Consider the following 24,762-nt stretch of genomic DNA (forward strand, 5'->3'; position numbering starts at 1 on the left):
GAGAACAGTGGGGTAGCCCTAGGAATTCTAACCCAGAAGTTTTGACCCTGGCTAAGACCAATAGCCTATCTGTCCAAGCAGATTGACCTGGTTGCCTCCAGGTGGACCCTGTGTCTCAGGGCCCTTGCAGCCATGGCATTATTAGTCAAAGAAATGGATAACCTTACTTTGGGACAAAACTTAAATGTAAAAGTACCTCATTTTGTTATTACCCTAATGGAAGCTTGGGCGCAGCACTGGTTGACTCATGCTTAGATGACCTAGTATCAGGGGGTCCTATGTGAAAATCCACGGGTATGACTAGAAGCAGTGAGAACTCTTAATCCTGCCACATTTTTACCCATTGCTGAGGTAGCCCCTGAGCATGATTGCCTAGAAGTCCTAGAGGAGGTTTACCCCAACTGGCCAGATCTAACAGACAGGTCCCTACAGAATCTGGACTTAGTATTGTTCATGGATGGCAGTAGCTTCTTAGATGAAGGCAAAAGATGAGCTGGATATGCAGTGATATCATATTTTGAGACAATTGAGGCACAGACCCTGTCTGAAGGATGGTCAGCACAGAGGGCAGAACTTTGGGCCCTAGACAGAAACCTAGAACTCAGTAAGGATAAGCGTGCCAACATCTACACTGATTCGCACTACGCATTCATTACCCTGCATATCTATGGGGCTATACACAAGGAAAGGGGGCTCCTGATGGCCGAGGAAAAGGAATAAAAGATCAGAATGAGATCTTAAAGTTACTAGAAGCACTCTGGGAGCACAAGGAAATAGCTGTCATCCATTGTAAAGGTCACCAGAAAGGGAAAGACTCAGTGTCAGAAGTAAACCGACGTGCAGATGCTGCGGCCAAGCTGGCTGCTAAAGAACAAGTAGCACCATCATGGATCATGTTGGCCTCGAATTACCTGAACCTCCAAAATACACTCCTCAGGAAGAGGAATGTGCCCAGCAAGAAGGGGGCAAGAGAACAAAGGGAGGCTGATGGATACTCCCAGATCATAGGGTCTATTTTCCAGAACAGTAAGTCCATAAGGTAGTCCTCCAACAACATGAACTTACTCATTTAGGGAAGACTGCCCTAGAAGCTTTGTTAGGCAGATACTACCTAATTGCCCGTCTTCCTTCCTTCTGTGCCTCCGTCTCTCAGTGTTGCCTCCTCTGTGTACAGAACAATGACAAACAGGGTCCTGTAGGACCGATAGGAGTTCAGTGCTATGGGCAAGCTTCCTTTGAGGACTTAGAAGTAGACTTTACAGAAGTAGGGCCTAGCAGAGGGAAAAAATACCTACTAGTCTTTGTTTGTACCTTTTTAGGCTCGGTTGAGGCACATCCCACTTGCACTGAAAAGGCAAGAGAAGTCACTAAGGCATTGGTGAAGGACATAATTCCACAGTATAAAGTGCCTCTAATCATAGGGCCCGATAATGGCCCAACCTTTGTAGCAGAAATAGTACAACAGGTAGCTAAGGCTTTATGAATTAGATGGAACCTACATACAGCTTATAGGCCTCAGAGTTCAGGGGAAGTAGAGCTCATGAACAGGACTCTCAAGCAGGCTATAGCTGAGCTATGCCAAGAGACAACCCTACCCTGGACAGATATCTTGCCTCTTGTACTCCTGCTGTGCCCCAAGGGTCAGGGTAGGTTTCTCTCCTTTTGAAATTATATATGGCATATCCCCCCCCCCCTTAATTTGGCCAAAGGGAGATTTGGGGAAAATAGGGAATTTAGAAATCCAGAAGCAACTATAAGGACTTGGAAAAACTGTCATTGAGGTCCACAGATGGGTTACTGATCAGTTACCCATCTCTCTAGGAACTGCCACACATCCTTAAAAAACCTGGAGACCAGGTTTGGGTAAAGCATTGGAAAAAGGAACTCCTCAAGCCTACCTGGAAGGGACCCTATCCAGTCATATTAACCACACCCACAGCTCTCAAGGTTGCAGGATTGAGCACCTGGATCTACCACTCATGTGTGAAGGCAGCTCATCAGCCAAGCAGTGATCAGTCCGAGTAGAAGGTGACCCCAGATCTTGAGAACCCCTCTGGCTGCACCTCAGTAAGGAAACAAAGATCTCATTATGAATTATTGGACTATACCTTGTCATGCCATCCTTGGATATATCTCACTTGCAGGAATAGTCATAATACTACTCTTAGTCCTAGTGGTTCACTGCTGTGGACCCCCCACTGAACAGGAATAGAGGGAATAACATGCTCCCACTAATAATATCAGCTAGCACATACTTGCCTCCCATAGGGACCACTACCATGTGTCCTTGCTTAGAGACTTGCTACCCAAATATGCTAGACCGGATAGTCTATGGGAAAACCCAATCAAGCCATATTTTTGTTAACTATACTTATAAGCCTGCAGCATGTTACGATTCAGCTACCGAATGCACGGTAGGGGAGGGGGAGGAGGAGAGTGGGGATTGTATTGGATGGGAAGAATTAAGCCCAGACAAAAATGGGCAGGATGCATCTGTCAAGGAAAACCAGACTCAGTATCTTGCTGGACTATCCACACCCATGTTGGCTACTCTGATGGGGAGTGGGGAGAGTCCAGGACCAAGCCTAGGAGGCAGATATTAAAAAGACTATCAAGCAGCTGCTTGAACATAAAGCACCCAGATTACCGAAGCTGAAGACTCAGCTGCAGAAGCAATATGATCTAGATTCCCCAGCTTTATCAGCTCCTCAATTCAACCCACCACCTCCTCTATATTACCAACCCTTATTTGGTTAGGGACTGCTGGCTTTGTCTTCCCCCAGGTCCACTCTTATTAATGGCTACTCCAGTAAACATAACTAAGCCAGGGAACTTAACAGAAGAAATAATCAGACCTGTCATGGCCAATGTGCAGCTAACTAATATTGCTCCTATTTGCTTCAACAGTACCCAGGGCCAACATCCAACAGGTTGCCTCCCAGATGAACTATGCAACTCTACCCTCAAGGCTGAAAACACCACCTACCCCTGATGCCCCCCTGCAGGAACATTCTACGTGTGTGGGACCGCTGCTTACCTCTGCCTGCCTGCAAACTGGACGGAAGTGTGTACTCCTGCCTATTTAACCCAAGATATGTCTATTATACCCAACAACCAATCCATTGAAACTCCCCCTTAAAGCAGTAACTAGATATAAAAGGGTTCTGCAAGTAATCTGCCTTCTAACAGCAGTTGGAATTGCGGGTAGCATAGGAGCTGGGATAGGGGGAATAGCTCACTCTGTCTCCTCTTATCTAGTTTTGACCCAAGAATTTTCAGAAGACATAGAAAGAGTAGCTGAGACCCTGATTGCCTTACACAATCAAGTCATTTCCTTAGCCACAGTAGTAGTACAGAATACAAGGGGATTAGACTTACTAACAACAGAGAAAGGTAGAATCTGTCTCTTCTTAGGAGAATAGTTCTGCTTTTACACCAACCAGTCTGGCATTGTCAGGAATAAGGCTAAGGATCTAATTGAACGAGCAACAAAAAAGGAAGACAGGAGCTATCTTAGTCCTGGGCTGCTTGGCGGGGGTCGGTGGTGGTTGTCTAGAAATGGCTTCTCCCATTGGCAGGACCACTGTTAATGCTACTCATAGCTGTAACATTAGGGCCATGTCTTCTAAATTTCTTAACTCACTTTATCTAATCTCACCTAGATTTCTTTAAACTTCAGGTGGTCCTACAAGCCAGAAGAATTCCCTACAAATCCCTCTGAGATGAAGAAATGGGATGCTAACCCCTTGGTCATTGTCCCTTACCAGCAGGAAGCAGTTAAGAGCGGTCACTGTCCCTGTTCATCGTAACATCCATAGTTGTTGTACCACAAGGCTAAGAAAAGCTTGTGGGATAAGAGGGGGGAATGAGAAGGCTAAAAGGCTAATTTCAATGTAACCCTGATGTTTGGGTAGGGGTAAGCGCGCTAGCAATCTGAATCTGTGCCAGTAACCTAATGTACATTCTTGATCGCCTATAAAGTCACTGCCCCTTTCTTGCTAATCTGGTCTTGCAAGACCTGTTACCTAAATGCTCACATTTTACAGAGGCCATAAATCATGAACAATACACAATCCCCAAAAGGGGTAATCAGTGCTGGCTCCAGGTCAGGCCCTTAGATATGGCCTCAAGGCCCCCATCCCAATACACAGTGCTTTTTGCAAAGCCCATGAAAGGTCCAGAAGCCCATTCATATTTGGGGGGACAAAGAATCCAAAGGGGATAAAAGAAAAGCTACAACCATATTGGTTTACTCAGACTTTGGAGGCAACTCCTCTGAGGCCGGCATTACAAAGCTGTGTAACTCCATTTCTCTAAGTGTCGCTTGGGTTTCTTCGGTCTTCTACAACAGGTAGAGTATTCTTGGATTCAGTCCCTTGTTTTGCATCACTTTGTAAACTTCATTCCATTACCTTCTGGCCTGATATGTTTCTGTTAAGATAGTATTTGATAGTCTAATGGGAGATCCCTTGTAGGTAACTTTCTTCCCCTCCCTTGCAGTCTTTAAGATTCTTTCTTTGTCTTTTACTTTTGCTAATTTAGTTATGATATGTCTTGGTGTTAGCCTTTTGGAGTTCATCTTCATTGGGACTCTCTACATTTCATGGCCTTGTGCCTTTTTTCTTCCCCAAGACAGGAAAGTTTTCTGTCATTATTTTTTCAGACAAGTTTTCTATTTCTTCCTCAGCTTCCTCTGCTTTTGGCAACCCTATTATGAAGTTGTGGATTTATTTCATGTTGTCTTAAAGCCCCCTTAGAATCTCCTATTTTTAAAATGTTTTTTCCAATTGCTGCTCTGCTTGGGTGTTTTTTTCTACCTTGTCTTTTAACTCGCTTCAGTCCTCACCTTTTTCTAGTCTACTGTTGAAACCTTCCATGGTTTTCTTTATTGCAGCCATGTCATTCTTTATTTTCTCCTTATTCTTACTCATGTTTGTACATTTTTCATTCATCTCCTTATAATTCTCATTGATTTATCTCCTTTTTCTTTCCTTTGGGGATTGTCTTTCTGTTTTCCTTTGTATTTATTTCTATGTGTTAGATCAAAATGCGATGCCACTTAGCTTTTTTTTTGGCTGTTTTGTGGGACCCAGTGGTGCAATGACTCAGATCTCCTGGGCTTGGTTTTCTAGGAAATCCCCCTACTTGAGTTATTTGGGTTCTCCCAATGTTGTTGGGTATTGAATGTTATTTTCCCATTTCTGTATGGAGGCACTTCACAGCTTGTCTCATTATGTGGCTCACCCCTGATCTCATCATGCAAGCTGTTGAGTATGTGCTGCTTGCTGCTCTTTGTGACCCACAGATCAAACATTTGTTGTCTGTCTCCACAGGCTTTTGTCACAAGCAGGAGGGGGTCAATCTGCCCTCTATAGTTCTCAAGGCAGGTTCAGCAACATTCCCCTGGCTCTCTGGGCTTTGCCGCTGTCTGCCTTTACCTGTCAGCAAGATATAAATCTTAATCACTCAAAAGTCTATTTCTGATAGGGCTTTAGGGAGTGGAGATGCTGTTTAGCTTACAGAGAATATGGTGATGTGTTTTCCTACCCCACTTGATTGTTGATGTCTTGTTCGTGGGAAGGATCTCCCCTCCGACTTGCTGCCACTGAGGTTAGAGCTCACTAAATTTTGCTCTGATACTGTTGAATCTAGTACCTTGGTGTATGTATCCTGGGTTGCCTGGAACTGCTCTAGTGCAGGTGAATGAGAGACACTCTCCTTTTATGGCAATGGCCAACATGATTGAGATCTGAGTGTTAGAAGCCCCTATTAGTCCAGTGGTCAGGGACTCCTTAGCCCAGAGGCTGGCTCTGCCTTGAGTTTCATGCTTTGATTGTCTCTGTTCTGAGTTGTACTCCCTTCTCCCAGGGATCTGGTCCCTCGGGTGTCAGCTGTAGATGCTCAGTGTTGGTGGGCATGTGGGCACAGTGCTTCTGTCCTGTGACTCTTAGTGAAGTCCCAGAGCCAATGGTATGCAACTCACTATACAGCCCTGACACCTGCAGTGGGATGGCATGCAAGATCTCTCTTGCATGCACTCACTGCACAGTCCCAGATCCTGCAGAGTGGCATGAGACTCTCTGCAGAGGTACTGGAGCTGGCAGCAGGGGGCCCTTGCAAGTTTCCATGGTGAGCACCTAACTGCATTGGTTCAAGGTGATGTCCAAGGCCAGTCTTGGTGGTAGTGAAGCTGTGCTCCTAGCTGCCACTGCTCCCCACTTCAAGATGGTGTAGTTTCCTAGCAAGAGTATTGCCCACCTGGGGAATGCCTGTGGTGGTAGCAGGGACACTTTGTCCAAAAGAGCCTGACTCGCCAGACCTGAAGACTCCTGTAAGATCTGTCATACACACACACACACACACACACACACACACACACACACACACACACACACCACATGTCCACATACTTCCCTCTCACTCCCCTATTTCATCACACTCTCTTCCTTACTGCCATCCTATCACCCAACATGTCCCTTCCCCAAATTCCCAAGATCATTTTTTTGACAGAAACTCTCGGTAAAGTGGGAGTAATAATTTAGGCCATTAAATGAACATAATTATATACCTCAACATAATTTAGGCCATATATATGAAATACCTTCAGCCAACATAATACTCAATGAGTAAAAACTAAAAGTGTTTCCCTTAAGAACAGGGACAAGGCAAGGCTGTCTGTTTTCACCACTCTTATTCAACATAGTACTGGAAGTCCTAGCCACACCAATCAGAAAACTAGAAAATATAAAAGACATCCGAATTGGAAAGGAGGAAGTAAAACTCTCATTATTTGCAGAATACATGCTATTTTACATAGAAAACAGTGAAGACTCCAATAGTACACTATTGGATTTAATAAATAAATTCTGCAATGTAGCAGGATACAAAATCAACATCCAAAAATAGTTGGCATTTTTATACACCAATAATGAAATCTCTGAAAGAGAAACTAAAAAAGCAATCCCACTTACCATTGCAACAACAACAAAAATAAGATAACTAGGAATAAACTTAACCAAGGATATAAAAACCCTGTACTTGGAAAACTATAAGACATTGGAAAAAGTTATAGAGGAAAATGCAAACAAATGGAAATCTATATCATGTTCATGGATTGGGAGAATTAACATCATTAAAATGTCTATACTATCCAAAGCAATCTATAGAGTCAATGCAATCCCTGTTAAAATACCAATGGCAGATCTTGAACAAATACTTCAAAAGTTTATAAGAAACCATAAAAGACCCCAAATACTAGTGACTGCAGCATTCTTGAGAAAGAAGAATGAAGTAGGAGGGATCACAATACTGGATATCAAACTATACCACAAAAGCATTGTAACCAAACAGTCTTATACTAGCATAAGAACAGGCATATAGACCAATGGATCAGAACAAGGGCCCCAGGAATTGACTCACACCATTATAATCAACTAGAGGCCTGATGCATAAAGTTCCTGCAAGGGGCTCGGCCCTCGCAGCCCTGGCTGCCTTGGCCCTTTCGACCCTGTGGCCCTGCCCCCTGTCCACTGGTCATTCTGGAAGGTCATTCTGCTGTCTGGTCTAATTAGCATATTAGTTACTTATTATATAGGATTATATAGGATTAATATTTGACAAATGAGGTAAGAACATACAGTGGAGTAAAGACAGTCTCTTCAGCAAATGGTGTTGGGAAAACTGGGCAGACACATGTAAAAAGATGAAAGTAGACCACCAATTTACACTATACACAAGAATAAACTCAAGATAGATAAGAGACTTAAATGTAAGACATGAAACCATAAAGATATTAAAGGAGAACATTGGCAGTAAAATCTCAGACATGTCATGATATATCTCCTGGTGCAAAGGCAACTCCAAAGAAAATAAAAAAAGTGTCTACATAAAAATAAAAAGCTATGCATAGCAAAAGAGACCACAAGCAAAATGAAAATTTGCCAATGATACAGCTTACATGGGATTAATAACCAAAATATTTAAAATATGCATACAGCTCAACAAAAGGAAGGCAAACAACCCAATAAAAAATGGGCAAAAGACCTGAATAGACATTTCTCCAAAGGGGACATATGTGTAAATGTCCAAGAAACATGAAAAAATGGTCAGAGTCCCTAATCATCAGAGAAATGAAAATTAAAACCACAGTGAGATATCACCTTACACCTGGCAGAATGGCCATCATCAAAAAGTCAATAAACCTGGAAAGGATGTAGAGAAAAGGGAACTCTTGTGCACTGTTGGTGGGAATGCAGACTGGTGCAGCAACTATGGAAAACAGTATGGAGTTTTCTCAAAAACTTAAATATGGAACTCCCATTTGATCCAGTAATCCAATTTCTAGTAATATATCCCAAGAAATCCCAAACACCAATCAGAAAGAATATATGTAACCCTTTGTTCATAGTAGCACAATTTATAATAGACTAGAGGCCCAGTGCATGATTGAATCATGCACGTGTAGGGTCCCCTACACGCTTTCGCTTTTCGCGATGGAGCTGGGTGCGGAGACTTCTGAAAGGCCTGGTGCAGACCGGCACCCAGCTCCCATGCTTTTGATGGTCTGGGGCCACTGAGGGGGGCTACCCTGCTGTTGAGAGGCGCAGGGGGCAACTCCCGCCCCCTGCGCCTCTCAACGGCCACTGAGGGGGGCTGCCTCGGACACCTGGCTACCCTGCCGTTGAGAGGTGCAGCTGGGTGTCCGTGGCAGGCCCCCTCAGCAGCCGCGGATCTGGCCGTTGAGAGGCACAGGGAGCGGGAGTCCCGCCCCCTGCGCCTCTCAACAGTAGGGTAGCCCCCGTCAGTGGCAGCGGATCCGTGCCTCTCAATGGCCGGATAGGCCACCCCAAGTCCCGCCCCCCAGCCTCCCACCACCCAATCATGGGTGTAGCTGAGTGATGGTAACTTACATGTTACTCTATTATTAGATAGGATAAGGTCTGGAAAGAGCTTGAGTACCCATCAGTAAATGAGCAGGTAAAAAAGCTCTGGTATATTTACACAATGTAATATGCAGCTTTAAAGAAACATCTGTTATCCTTTGAGATAGCATGAATTCCCTGTAAATGTTAGAGATTAAACCCTTATAGAAGAGAATATTGGCAAATATGTTCTCCCAGGCAGTGTGCTTTCTTGTTTGTTGATGGTTTCTTTTGCTGTGCAAAAGCTTTTTATTTTGATGTAGTCCCTTTGTTTATTTTCTCTTTAGTTTCCTTTGCCCTAGGATCAGTATCAGTGAAGAAGTTCTTTCAGCATATGTCTGAGATTTTGCTGCCTCTAATATTTTTATGGTTTCCCATCTTACATTTAAGTCCTTTATTCATTTTTTATAAGCATTCTTTTTTATTTTTAAAATGTTTAATGAATTTTATTTATTTGTATTTTATTTATTGATTGATTAAGGAATTACATATTTATCCTCATCCCCCCATTACCTTTCCAACCACCACCCCATTAATGCCCCCACCCCTCTGTTGTATGTGACCACTGGTTAGGCTTATATGCATTCATACAAGTCCTTTGTTTGATCTCTCCCCCTTACCGCCACACTCCCCTACCTTCCCTCTGAGGTTTGATGGTCTGATTAATGCTTCCCTGTCTGGATCTGTTTTTGTTCATCAGTTTATGTTGTACATTATTTCCCATAGATGAGTGAGATCATGTGGTATTTTTCTTTCATTGACTGACTTATTTCACTTACCATAATGCTCTCCAGTTCCATCCATGTTGTTATAAATGGTAGGAATTCCTTCTTTTTTAGCACAGCATAGTATTCCATTGTGTAGATGTACCACAGTTTTTTAATCCACTAATCTGCTGATGGGCACCTAGGCTGTTTTCAGATCTTAGCTATGGTGAATTGTGCTGCTATGAACATAGGAGTGCACATATCCTTTCTGATTGATGTTTCTAGCTTCTTGGGATATATTCCTAGAAGAGGGATCACTGGGTCAAATGGGAGTTCCATTTTTAGTTTTTTGAGGAAACTCCATACTGTTCTCCACAGTGGCTGCACCAGTCTGCATTCACACCAGCAGTGCACAAGGGTTCCTTTTTCACCAGCACTTGTTGTTTGTTGATTTGTTGATGATTGCCATTCTGACGGGTGTGAGGTGGTACCCCATTGTCATTTTGATTTGCATCTCTCAGATAATTAGTGACTTTGAGCATGTTTTCATATGTCTCTTGGCCTTCCTTCTGACTTCTTTTGAAAAGTATCTATTTAGATCCATGGCCCATTTTTTTTATTGGATCATATATCTTCCTTTTATTAAATTGTAGGAGTTGCCTGTAAATGATGGAGATTAAACCTTTGTCAATGATAAAATTTGCAAATATGTACTCACATGTAGTGGGGTTTTTTTTTGTTTTGTTGATGTTTTCTTTTGCTGTGCAAAAGCTTTTTATTTTGATGTAGTCCCATTTGTTTATTATTTCTTTAGTTTCCATTGCCTAGGAGTGGTATCGGTGAAGAAATTGCTTAGGCATATATCTGAGATTTTGCTGCCTGTGGATTCCTCTAGTATTTTTATGGTTTCCTGTCTTATGTTTTTAAGTCCTTTATCCATTTTGAGTTTATTTTTGTTTATGGTGTAAGTTGGTGGTCTAGTTTCATTTTTTTTTTTTTTTGCATGTATCTGTCCAATTTTCCCAACAGCATTTATTGAAGAGACTGTCTTGACTCCATTGTATGTTCATGTCTCCTTTGTCAAACATCAATTGAGCATAGTGTTTTGGGTTGATATCTGGGTTCTCTATTCTACTCCATTGGTCTATATGTCTGTTCTTGTGCCAGTACCAGGCTATTTTGAGAATAGTGGCTTTGTAATACAGCTTGAAATCTGGTATTGAGATCCCACCTTCTTTGTTCTTTTTTTCTCAGGATTGCTGTGGCTATTCGTCAGATATAAGTATTGCTACCCCAGCTTAATTTTCCTTTCCATTCACCTTAAAATCCTTTTCCCATCCCTTCACCATCAGTGTTTTTGAGTCCTTTTTTCTGAGGTGGGTCTCCTGTAGACAGCAGATATATGGGACTTGTTTTCTTATCCAATCCTCTTCCCTATGCTTTTTGATTGGGGCATTTAATCCATTTACATTTAAAATTATTATTTACAGGTACTTGTTTGTCACCATTTTTATTCTTTACCCCTGTGTTCCTTCTTTGCTTCCTATTTCTTCTTTTTACAGCAGACTCTTTAGCATTTCTTGCATTGCTGGTTTGGTGGTAATAAACTTCCCTAGTCCTTTTTTGTCTGTGAGTCAAAGCTGTTTCATAACATCAGGGACGGCAGGCTCTGGTGCAATAATGAGGAAGCAGCTTCTGGTTCCTCCAGGTCACACAAGTTAATGACCTCCACTGCCTGGTAAGATCAAAGGAGGAAGAAGGGAACTCACACTAGCTTTTGCAGACACAATATGGCTTTGTTTCTAATTGCAGAAATAGCTTTTCTTATGCAATATTAATAAATATGCAGCATGTCCTCTGTTCTTGTGTATGCTCTTTGTCTGTCTGGAGATTCAAATCGCTAAAAGAAGTAAGCACCCTTCAGGGCGGAGCATGGTATGAATTAGTTGTCCTTGAACATCCAGCATAGCTTTTCTTCTGTGTCAAAAGGAGTTAGGTGATGTTTTTCTTATTATATAACTTTTCCACAAATGTCATAAAAACTGTTTTGCAGCAGATTTGCCTGGAAGGTCAGCCAAGGAATTGGGAAACAGGAATTTAAGCTAATGAGAGTTATTATAATCTATTTAAGGCCTTTTGAGTATGGGTGCTATTGGGGCCAGCTTATACATATAAAATATAGTGAAGAACTATAGAATCCTAGGATCTCTGATCACACTGTGAGTTTGAATTCTGGTTGGACCATTTACTAACTGTGTGACTTTCACTAAGTTAATTAACAGCCCTGTGACTCAGTTTACCCATCTTTAATAGAAAGAGTACTACAACTTATGCCATGTGGTGTTTTCTTTTTTCAATTTTTTTATTGATTAAGGTATTACATGTGTCCATATCTTCCCATTGCCCCCCATCACACTCCCATACATGCCTTCACCCCTCAGTGTCTTGCATCATTAGTTAGGCTTATATGCATGAATACAAGTCCTTCAGTTGATCTTACCTCCCTCCCCCATCCCCAGCCTTCCCACTGTAATTTGACAGTCTGTTCGATGCTTCTCTGCCTCTGTATCTATCTTTTTGTTCTTCAGGTAATAATGTTCTTTATTATCCATAAATGAGTGAGATCATGTGGTATTTTTCATTCACTGACTGGTTTATTTTACTTAGCATAATGCTCTCCAGTTACATCCATGATGCTGAAAATGATAAGAATTCTTTCATTTTTATTTTATTTTATTTTATTTTTTTGTGTGTTTCTTTTCTTTCTTTTTTTTATTTAATAAATCTTTATTGTTCAGATTATCACAATTGTTTCTCCATTCTTCCCCCCATAGCTTCCCTCCACCCGGTTCCCAACCCACCCTCTGCCCTTATCTCTCCCCCACTGTCCTCATCCATAAGTGTACGATTTTTGTCCAGTCTCTTCCTGCACCCCCAAATCCCTTTCCCCCCCCAGATTATCAGTCCACTCCTTTTCTATGCCCCTGATTCTATTATATTCACCAGTTTCTTCTGTTAATATTTTTTATTAACTTGATTTTTAGATTCACTTGTTGATAGATATGCATTTGTTGTTCATAATTTTTATCTTTACCTTTTTCTTCTTCTTCCTCTTCTTAAAGAATACCATTCAGCATTTCATATAATACTGATTTAGTGGTGATGAACTCCTTTAGCTTTTTCTTATCTGTGAAGCTCTTTGTCTGACCTTCAATTCTGAATGATAACTTTACTGGGTAGAGTAATCTCGGTCATAGGTTCTTGCTATTCATCACTTTGAATATTTCTTGCCACTCCCGTCTGGCCTGCATAGTTTCTGTTGAGAAATCAGCTGACAATCGTATGGGTGCTCCCTTGTAGGTAATTAACTGTTTTTCTCTTGCTGCTTTTAATATTCTCTCTTTGTCTTTTGCTCTTGGCATTTTAATTATGATGTGTCTTGGTGTGGTCCTCTTTGGATTCCTTTTGTTTGGGGTTCTGTGCACATCCTGTACTTGTAAGTCTATTTCTTTCACCAGGTGGGGGAAGTTTTTGGTCATTTCTTCAAATAGGTTTCCAGTATCTTGCTCTCTCTCTTCTTCTGGAACCCCCATAATTCTGATGTTGGTACACTTGAAGTTGTCCTAAAGGCTTCTTACACTATCTTCAAATTTTTGGATTCTTTTTTCTTTTTTCTTTTCCGGTTGAGTGTTTTTTGCTTCTTTCTATTTCAAATCTTTGACTTGATTCTTGCGTTCCTCTAGTCTGCTGTTGGGTCTCTGTATAATATTTTTTATTTCAGTCAGTGTATGTTTAATTTCTAGTTGGTCCTTTTTCATATCCTCAAGGGTCTCGCTAAATTTATCAGCCTTTTCTAGGAAATTCTTGAAAAACCTTATAACCATGGTTTTGAACTCTATATCTAGTCGTTTGTTTTCCTCCATTTCTTTCATTTGTGATCTGTTTCTTTGTATCCGCATTTTCGCTGCTTCCCTGAGTTGGTAGGGTAGCTTTGTGTGCTAGGTGTCCTATATGGCCCAGTAGCTCAGCCTTCCCAGTTACCTGAGGTGGACACTCTTGGTGCACCCCTTTGTGGACTGTGTGTACAGCCTTGTTGTAGTTAAGTCTTGATTGTTGTTGGTATCTCTGGGAGGAATTGACCTCCTGGCCAATTGGCTGTGACTATCAGCTGTGTCTATGCCAGGATAACTTCTGTGCTGGAGACAGCCTTATGGGACCAGATTTGCAAAATTGCAAAAGCCTCTGTGCTCAGCTTGGATGAGGCAAAGTCTCAGGTTTGAGCAGACAGTCTTGGCTTCCCGTCAGCCGTGCCCTTGCACGAGCGCCTCCAGACCTCTGCCTTTTGCAGCTCCCCTAGTTTCTTCCTGACAGTCCAGATTCCCCACGTAAGAGCGCGGATCCCCAGGGGCTCACCTGGAACTGGGGTTCAGTGCAGTTGGAACTGGGGTTCAGTGCAGTCTGGAGCTTGTGACTCCCTCCTGCTAGGGAAAGCCAGTGGCAACCTCAGCAGTCTGACATCTCTGCATGCACTCACGCACACGCCCCTCCAGACCCCTGTCCCCGCAGCTCTCCCAAGTCTCCGAGTATCTGTGTGCCTTTCTCTCTACCTGACAGTCCAGATTCACCCTGTATGAGCCTGGGTCCACAGGGTTTCGCCCGGAACTGGGGTTCAGTGCAGTCAGAACTAGGGTTCAGTGCAGTTGGGAGCTTCCTTCTCCCTCCCACCAGAGAAAGCCAGCCAGGCACTCAGCCACCCTTCCTCTCTGCGCACGTGTCTCCATACCTCAGCACTTTGCAGCTCCTCTGATTCTCCGTGAGCTTTTCTCTTTCCTTCTAGTTGTAGAATTTTCACTCAGCCAGCTTTCCTGTGGTTCTGGATGATGTTCGTTCTGTCTTTTAGTTGTAGTTTTGAAATTGTTGTGCAAGGCAGAAGTTTAGGTACTTACCTATGCCACCATCGTGGTTTCTCTCCTCAAATTCCTTCTTTTTTAAAGCAGCAGAGTATTCCATTGTGTAGATGTACCACATTTTTCTAATCCATTCATCTGCTAATGGACACTTAGGCTGTTTCCAAATCTTACCTAAGCTGAATTGTGCTGCTATGAACATAGTAGTGCATATATCCTTTCTGATTTGTGTTTCTAGTTTATTGGGATATATTCCTAGAAGTTGGATCACTGGGTCAAATGGGAGTTCCATTTTTAAATTTTTGAGGAAACTCCATACTGTTCTCCACAGTGGCTGCACCAGTCTGCATTCCCACCAGCAGTGCACAAGGTTTCCTTTTTCTCCGCATCCTTGCCAGCACTTGTCATTTGTTGATTTGTTGATGAAAGCCATTCTGACAGATATGAGATGGTACCGCATTGTTGTTTTGATTTGCATCTGTCAGATGGTTAGTGACTTTGGGCATGTTTTCATATGTCTCTGGGCCTTCCTTATGTCCTCTTTCAAAAAGTATCTATTTAGGTTCGTTGCCCATTTTTTGATTGGGTTGTTTATCTTTCTTTTGTTAAGTTGAATGAGTTCCCTGTAGATGGTGGAGATTAAACCATTATCAGAGATAACATTGGCAAATATGTTCTCCCATGCAGTGGGTTTGCTTGTTGATGGTTATTTTTGCTGTGCAAAGCTTTTTATTTTGATGTAGTCCCATTTGCTTATTTTCTCTTTAGTTTCTATTGCCCTAGGAGCTGTATCAGTGAAGATACTGCTTTGGCAAATGTCTGAGATTTTGTGCCTGTGTGTTCCTCTAGTATTTTTATGGTTTCCCATCTTACATTTAAGTCATTTATCCATTTTGAGTTTATTTTGTGTATGGTATAAGATGGTGGTCTAGTTTCATTTTTTTTTTTTGCATGTATCTGTCCAATTTTCCCAACATCATTTATTGAAGAGACTGTCTTGACTCCATTGTATGCTCTTACCTCCCTTGTCAAATATTAATTGACCATTTATTTTGGGTCGATTTCCAGGTTTTCTGTTCTATTACATTGGCCTATATGTCTGTTCTTATGCCAGTACCAGGCAGTTTTGAGAACAGTGGCTTTGTAATACAGCTTGATATCTGGTATTAAGATCCCTCCTATGTTGTTCTTATTTGTCAGGATTGCTGCAGCTACTTCATGTCTTTTTTTATTCCAGATGAATTTTTGGAGATTTTTTTCTGGGTCTGTGAAATATGCCATGTTTATTTTAATGGGGAGTGTGTTGAATCTATAGATTGCTTTGGGTAGTATGGACATTTTAATGATGTTTATTCTACCAATCTATGAACATGATATGCTCTTTGAACTATTTATATCTTCCTCTATCTCTGTTTTCAGTGTCCTGTAGTTTTCTGAGTAAAGGTCTTTTACCTCCTCAGTTAAATTTATTCCTAAGTATCTTAATTTTTTTGGTGTGATGGTAAATGGGATTCTTTCTTAGTCTCTCTTTCTGTAAGTTCATTGTTGGTGTATAGAAATGCCATAGATTTCTTGGCATTCATTTTGTATTCTGTTATATTGCCAAATTCATTTATTAAGTCTAATAATGTTTTGATGGAATTGTTAGGGTTTTCTATGTACAGTATCATGTCATCTGTGAATAATGACAATTTTATTTCTTCTTTTCCAATATGGATGTCCTTTATTTCTTCTTCTTGTCTGATTGTTGTGGCTAGCACTTCCAGTACTATGTTGAACAGGAGTGGGGAAAGCAGGCATCCCTGTTTTGTTCCTGTTCTAAGGGAAAATGGTTTTAGTTTTTGCCCATTGAGTATGCTGTTGGCTGTAGGTTTGTCATTTATGGCTTTTATTATGTTTATGATCCCTCTATTCCCACGATGCTGAGCATTTTTATCAGAAAAGGGTGTTGGACTTTTTCAAATGCCTTTTCTGCATCAATTTATATGATTATGTGATTTTTGTCTCTCACTTTGTTTATGTGATGTATCCCATTTATTGATTTGCATATACTGTACCAGCCTTAAATTCCTGGAATAAATCCAACTTGGTCATGGTGTATAATCTTGCTAATGTAATGCTGGATCCGATTTGCTAGAATTTTGTTGAGTATTTTAGCACCTATGTTCATCAGAGATGTTGGCCTGTAATTCTCTTTCTTTGTTGTGTTTTTATCTTGTTTTGTGTTTAGGGTAATGCTGGCTTCCAAGAAAGAGTTTGGAAGTGTGCCTTCCTCTTAATTTTTTGGAATAGTCTAAGAAGGATTGGTTTAATTCTTCTTTGAATGTTTGGTAAAGCTCCCCTGTGAAGCCATCTAGTCCAGGGCTTTTGTTTGCTGGAAGCTTTTTGGTGACTGTTTCAATTTCATCAGTAGTTATCAGTCTATTCAGGTTTTTTAAATCTTCCTGGTTGAGTTTGGAAGCATGTATTTTTCTAGGAATGTGTCCATTTCATTGAGGTTGTCCAGTTTGTTGGAGTAGAGCTGTTCATACTATTTTTAATAATCCTTTGTATGTCTGTGGGGTCAGTTGTTACATCACCTCTTTCATTTCTGATTTTGTTTATTTGGGTCCTCTCTCTTTGTTTCTTGGTGAGTCTGGCTAGAGGTTCATCAATCTTGTTTATTCTTTCAAAGAAGCATCTCTTGGTTTCGTTGATCTTATGTATTGTTTTGTTGTTCTCTCTCTATGTCATTTATTTCTGCTCTGATCTTTATTATATCCTCCCTTCTAGTTACTTTGGGCTTTTCTTGCTGCTCTCTTTTTAGTTCTTTAAGTTGCAAGGTTAGATAATTTATTACCATTTTTTCTTGTATTTTGAGGTAGGCCTATAGAGCTATGAACTTTCCTCTCAGGACTGCTTTCATCGTGTCCCATAGATTTTGGATTGTTGTGTATTCATTGTCATTTGTTGCCATGATGTTTTTAATTTCTTCTTTGATCACTTTGGTAACCCAATCATTGTTTAATTACATGCTATTTAGCCTCCAAGTGTTTGATTTTTTTGGATTGTTTTTATTGTGTTTGATTTTTTTGGATTGTTTTTATTGTATTTGATTTCTAGTTTTATGCCATTATGGTCTGAGAAATCATTTGTTATGATTTCTATCTTCTTGAATTTTTTTTTTCAATTTTTTTATTAAGGTATTATATGTGTACATATCTTACCATTGCCCTCCCCACACCCCACTCCCATATATGCCCCCACCCCCCAGAGTTTTGCATCCATTGGTTATGCTTATATGCGTGCATACAAGTCCTTTGATTGATCTCTTATCTCCCCCACCTCTCCCTAACCTTCCCCTTGTAATTTGACAGTCTGTTTGATGCTTTACTGTCTCTGTATCTATCTTTTTGTTCAAGTTTATAATGTTCTTTATTATCCATAAATGAGTGAGATCATGTGGTATTTTTCTTTCATTGACTGACTTATTTCACTTAACATAATGTTCTCCAATTCCTCCCAGGTTGCTGCAAATGATGAGAATTCCTTCTTTTTTATGGCAGCATAGTATTCCATTGTGTAGATGTACCACAGTTTTCTGATCCAGTCATCTGCTGATGGGCACCTAGGCTGTTTCCAAATCTTAGCTATGGTGAATTGCGCTGCTATGAACATAGGGGTGCATATATCCTTTCTAATTGGTGTTTCTAGTTTCTTCGGATATATTCCCAGGAGTGGGATTACTGGGTCAAATGGGAGTTCCATTTTCAGTTTTTTGAGGAAACTCCATACTGTTCTCCACAGTGGCTGCACCAGTCTGCAATCCCACCAGCAGTGCACGAGGGTTCCTTTTTCTCCGCATCCTCGCCAACACTTGTCGTTTGTTGATTTGTTGATGATAGCCATTCTGACAGGTGTGAGATGGTACCGCATTGTTGTTTTGATTTGCATCTCTCGGATAATTAGTGACGTTGAGCATGTTTTCATGTGTCTCTTGGCCTTCCTTCTGTCTTCTTTTGAAAAGATTCTATTTAGGTCTGTTGCCCATTTTTTTATTGGATCATTTATCTTCCTTTTATTAAGTTGTATAAGCTGCCTGTAGATGTTGGAGATTAAACCTTTATCAGTGATGCCATTTGCAAATATGTTCTCCCATGCAGTGGGCCTTCTTGTTGTTTTGTTGATGGTTTCTTTTGCTGTGAAAAAGCTTTTTATTTTGATGTAGTCCCATTTGTTAATTTTCTCTTTAGCTTCCATTGCCCTAGGGGCAGTGTCAGTGAAGAATTTCTTTTGGCATATGTCTGACATTTTGCTGCCTGTGGATTGCTCTAGTATTTTTATGGTTTCCCGTCTTATGTTTAAGTCCTGTATCCATTTTGAGTTTATTTTTGTGTATGGCGTAAGTTGGTGATCAAGCTTCATTTTTTTGTATGTATCTGTCCAATTTTCCCAACACCATTTATTGAAGAGACTGTCTTTATTCCATTGTATGTTCATGCCTCTTTGTCAAATATTAATTGAGCATAGTGGTTTGGGTCAATATCTGGATTCTCTATTCTGTTCCATTGATCTATATGTCTGTTCTTGTGCCAGTACCAGGCTGTTTTGAGAACAGTGGCTTTGTAATACAGCTTGAAATCTGGTATTGAGATCCCTCCTACTTTATTCTTCTTTCTCAGGATTGCTGTGGCTATTCGGGGTCTTTTTTTATTCCAGATGAATTTTTGGAGAGTTCTTTCAAGGTCTGTGAAATATGCCGTTGGTATTTTAATGGGGAGTGCATTGAATCTATAGATTGCTTTGGGTAGTATGGACATTTTAATGATGTTGATTCTACCAATCCATGAACATGGTATGTTCTTCCATCTGTTTACGTCTTCCTCTACCTCTTTTTTCAGTGTCCTGTAGTTTTCCGTGTATAGGTCTTTTACCTCCTTAGTTAAGTTTATTCCTAGGTATCTTAATTTTTTTGGTGCGATGGTAAATGGGATTGCCTTTTTAGTCTCTCTGTCTGTAAGTTCACTATTGGTGTATAAAAAGGCCATAGATTTCTTGGCGTTAATTTTGTATCCTGCTACATTGCCGAATTCATTTATTAAGTCTATGAGTTTTTTGACGGAGTCTTTCGGATTTTTTATGTACAATATCATGTCGTCTGCAAATAAAGACAGCTTTACTTGTTCTTTTCCAATCTGGATGCCTTTTATTTCTTCTTCTTGTCTAATTGCAATGGCTAATACTTCCAGTACTATGTCAAACAGGAGTGGTGAGAGTGGGCATCCCTGTCTTGTTCCTGTTCTTAGGGGAAATGTCTTTAGTTTTTGTCCATTGAGTATGATGTTTGCTGTGGGTTTATCATATATAGCTTTTATTATGTTGAGGTATGAGCCATCTATTCCCACCTTGTTGAGAGCTTTTATCAAGAAAGGGTGTTGGATTTTGTCAAATGCTTTTTCTGCATCAATTGATATGACTATGTGATTTTTATCTTTCAATTTGTTTATGTGATGTATCACGTTTATTGATTTGCGGATATTGTACCATCCTTGCATTCCTGGGATAAATCCTACTTGGTCATGGTGTATGATCTTTCTGATGTACTGCTGGAGCCGATTTGCTAGAATTTTGTTGAGGATTTTGGCATCTATGTTCATGAGGGATATTGGTCTGTAATTCTCTTTCATTGTGTTGTCTTTATCTGGTTTTGGTATTAGGGTGATGCTGGCTTCATAGAAGGAGCTTGGAAGTGTTCCTTCAACTTGAATTTTTTGGAATAGTCTGAGGAGGATAGGTTTTAGTTCTTCCTTGAATGTTTGGTAAAACTCTCCTGTGAAGCCATCAGGCCCCGGGCTTTTGTTTGCTGGAAGCTTTTTGATGACTGCTTCAATTTCGTCCATAGTTATTGGCCTATTGAGCTGTTTAGATTCTTCTTGATTGATTTTTGGAAGGTTATATTTTTCTAGGAATATGTCCATTTCCTCCAGATTTTCCAGTTTGTTGGAATAGAGTTGTTCGTAGTATTTTGTAACAATCCTTTGTATCTCAGCGGGGTCTGTTGTTATTTCACCTCTTTCATTTCTGATTTTGTTTATTTGGGTCCTCTCTCTTTGCTTCTTGGTGAGCCTGGCTAGAGGTCCATCAATCTTGTTTATCCTTTCAAAGAACCAGCTCTTGGTTTTGTTGATCTTATGTATTGTTTCTTTGGTCTCTATGTCATTTATCTCCGCTCTGATCTTTGTTATTTCCTTCCTTCTGGTTACACTGGGCTTTTCTTGCTGCTCTTTTTCTAGCTCTTTGAGTTGTAGGGTTAAGTAATTTATTACCATTGTTTCTTGTTTTTTGCAATAGGCCTGTAGAGCTATGAACTTCCCTCTCAAGACTGCTTTCGCTGTGTCCCATAGATTTTGGATTGTTGTGTTTTCATTGTCATTTGTTGCCATGATGTTTTTTATTTCTTCCTTGATCTCTCTGGTGACCCAGTCCTTGTTTAATAGCATGCTGTTTAGTCTCCATGTGTTTGATTTCTTTGGATTGTTTTTATTGTAGTTGATTTCCAGTTTTATGCCACTGTGATCTGAGAAGATGCTTGATATAATTTCTATCTTCTTGAATTTGAAGAGACTTTGCCTGTGACCCAGCATATGGTCTATCTTTGAAAATGACCCATGTGCACTTGAGAAGAATGTATATTCTGTGGCTTTGGGGTTAAATGTTCTGAAGATGTCAATTAATTCCATCTGGTCTAGTGAGTCATTTAGGATTGCTGTTTCTTTGCTGATTTTTTGTTTAGAGGATTTGTCCAGTGGTGATAGTGGGGTATTAAAGTCTCCTACTATGATTGTGTTGCTATTAATCTCTCCCTTGATATCCTCCAGGAGTTTTTTTATGTATTTGGGTGCTCCTATATTGGGAGCGTATATGTTTACCAGAATTATTTCTTCTTGTTGGATTTCTCCCTTTAGTATTATGAAGTGGCCTTCCTTATCTCTTGTTATGGCATTTACTTTGAGGTCTATTTTGTCAGATATAAGTATTGCTACCCCAGCTTTTTTTTCATTTCCATTTGCCTGAAAGATATTTTTCCATCCCTTCACTTTCAATCTGTGTGAGTCTCTTGTTCTGAGGTGGGTCTCTTGTAGACAGCATATATATGGGTCGTGTTTTTTTATCCATTCAGCTACTCGATGTCTTTTGATTGGAGCATTTAGTCCGTTTACATTTAAAGTTATTACTGAAAGGTATTTGTTTGCAGTCATATCTATTTTTGTGTCTGTATTCCTTCTTACCTGTTTATTTCTTCTTTTTACAGTATTCCCTTTAGCAATTCTTGCATTGCTGGTTTGGTGGTGATAAACTCCCTGAGGCTTTTTTTGTCTGCAAAGCTCCTGATTTCCCCTTCAATTTTGATTGATAGTCTTGCTGGATATAGTATTCTTGGATTCAGTCCTTTGCTTTGCAACACTTTGTATACCTCCTTCCATTCACTTCTAGCTTGTTGTGTTTCTGATGAGTAATCATTTGACAATCTGATGGGTGTTCCTTTGTAGGTAACTCTCTGTCTCTCTCTTGCCGCCTTTAGGATTCTCTCTTTATCATTTATATTTGCCATTGAAATTATGACATGTCTTGGTGTGGGTCTTTTGGGGTTGATCCTGCTTGGGACTCTCTTTACTTGCATAACTTTTATCTTTCCCATATCCGGGAAGTTTTCTGTCATTATTTCTTCAAATAGATTTTCTAATCCCTGCTGCTCTTCTTGTCCTTCTGGCAGCCCTATTATACGCATGTTACTTCGTTTCATGTTGTCCCGAAGCTCCCTTAGGCTTTCCTCCTGCTTTTTAATTTTTTTCTCCAATTGCTGTTCAGCTTGAGCTTGTTTCTGTACCTGATCTTCTAACTCACTAATTCGGTCCTCTGCTTCTTGTAGTCTACTGTTGAAACTTTCCATGGTGTTTTTGATTGTAGCTATATCACTTTTCATTTCTTCCTGATTCTTGCATAAGTTGTTGATTTTCTCATCCATCCGATGTATAAATTCCATGACCATTACTCTGAACTCCTTTTCGGTCATGTTGCAAGCTTCATTTTCACTAATTTCCTTTCTTGGCGACTCCACATTTTCTTTCCTCTGTGAGTTATTTCGTTTCCCCATTCTGGCTATTACCAGGAAGCTCAAGCTTCTGTTTGCGTGGACCTGGGCCGTGTGCTGTGGGGACTTCGCTCCACCCTAGTTTCACTGAAGTGCTCTGACACTAGGACGTGTGACTGTCTTTGGTTGGTGGGAACCAAACTTGCCCAGGATCAGTGTCCCCAGTGTTCCGTGTGGTCTCGTGTGCACATTTAGAATCAGGGGCCCTGTCTGCACCACACTGTTGGTATGTGCCGAGAATGAGATCCTTAGCATGTGCCAGGAGTCAGAGTTTCCCTGTGTCTGCACCAAGACTCGAGTGTCAAAGTCTCTGTTGCCTTGTGCGGTTTCTCGTTGAGAATCAGGGTCCCTGTGTGTGCACGCACCAACAATTGGGGTCGCTGGCTCTTAGTGTGAATGCGCTGTGAGTCAGGGATCCCAGGCAGCTGTGTCCTGCGTGCCAAATTCCCTGAAGTGGGGCTGCGTCCTGTGTGTGCTCTCTCTACTGAGCCAAACCGGCTAGAGCACACATTCTTAAAAACCTGAAGGTGAGCCGGCTCAGTGCACTCTCCCAAAGTCCCAGAAGGGGGGCGGAGTCCGTCCTGCGCACCAAATTCCCCAAAGGGAAGCCCCTCTGTGCACGCTTTTAAGAATCTCTGAAGGGGGAGCTGTGCCCAGCGAGCCAAATTCCCCCAAATTCCCCGAAGGGGAGCCCTCTGTGCGCACTGACAGATTTCCCCGACGGGGAGCTGCTTCTGTCCCGTGCGCGAGCGCGCGCCAAATTCCCTAAGAGGGAGCGCGTCCCTGCGCAAAGCTCGGCAGCTTGGGCCAGGGGCAGGTCTATCAGTTACTATGGCACTGTCTGTGCGCGCGCCTGTGAGCAGCTTGGGCGAGGGGCGCGTCTATCAGTTTCTATGGCGCTTTCCGCACGCCTGTGGGCGCTCAGCAGCTTGGGGGAGGGGCGGGTCTATCAGTTACTATGGCGCTATCAGCGCCTGCGAGGAGGGGGATAGGCTCTTTGACTCACGGAAATCTGCCGGGAAGTCTGGATTCTTGTTTGTTTGTCTGAAGCTGTGATAGCAGTTCTCTGTCCCCAGTGGCTGCAGGGTCCTGGTTTGTGTCAGAAGCCAGGATCCGAGTCTCGGGCAGCTCTGTTTCCCAAGATGGCGTGGTCTCTGCGTCCGCACCAGCCGCCGAGAAGTGTCCGCTTTGTGCGCGGGGCTCCGCCATCTAGGGCTGCCCTGTTCGGGAGCCCCTTGGAAGACCTGCAGAATCTAACTGACCCTATCTCATACACACACACACACACCACACATCTACACTCTCCTCTATGGGTTCCTCACTCACACTCTCTCTCTCCCTACCTTCCTGCCGGTCGCCATCTTTTTTCTATTTCTCTATCTTCTTGAATTTGAAGAGACTTTGGCTGTGTCCTAATATTTGTTCTATCTTTGAAAATGTCCCATGTGCACTAGAGAAGAATATGTATTATGTAGCTTTGGGGTGAAATGTTCTAAATATGTTAAGTCCATCTGATCTAGTGAGTCATTTAGAATTGCTGTTTCTTTGCTGATTTATTTTTGTTTAGATGATTTATCCAGTGGTGTCAGTGGGGTATTAAAGTCCCCTACTATGACTGTACTGCTATCGATCTCTCCCTTGATATCTGCCAGAAGTTGTTTTATGTCTTTGGGTGCTCCTGTATTGGGTGCATATCTGTTTACCAGAGTTATATCTTCTTGTTGAATTGCTCCCTTTAGTATTGTGTAGGGGCCTTCCTTATCTCCTGTTATGGCCTTTACTTTGAGGTCTATTTTTATTAGATATAAGTATGGCAACCCCAGCTTTATTCTCATTTTCATTTGCCTGTAAAAATTTTTCCATCCCTTCACTTTCAGTCTGTGTGAATCCTTTGTTCTGAGGTGGGTCTCTCGCAGACAGTAAATTTATGGGTCATGTTTTCTTATCCATTCAGCTACCTTATGTCTTTTGATTGGTGCATTTAATTCATTTAAGTTTTTTATAGATAAATACCTGTTTGTTGTCATTTTTATTCTTAATGTTTGTGTTTCTTCTTGCCTTTCTGTTTCTTCTTTTGACAGCAGTGACTTTAGCAT

This window comes from Cnephaeus nilssonii (assembly GCF_951640355.1).
Source record: "Cnephaeus nilssonii genome assembly, chromosome: Y".
Lineage (NCBI taxonomy): Eukaryota > Metazoa > Chordata > Mammalia > Chiroptera > Vespertilionidae > Cnephaeus > Cnephaeus nilssonii.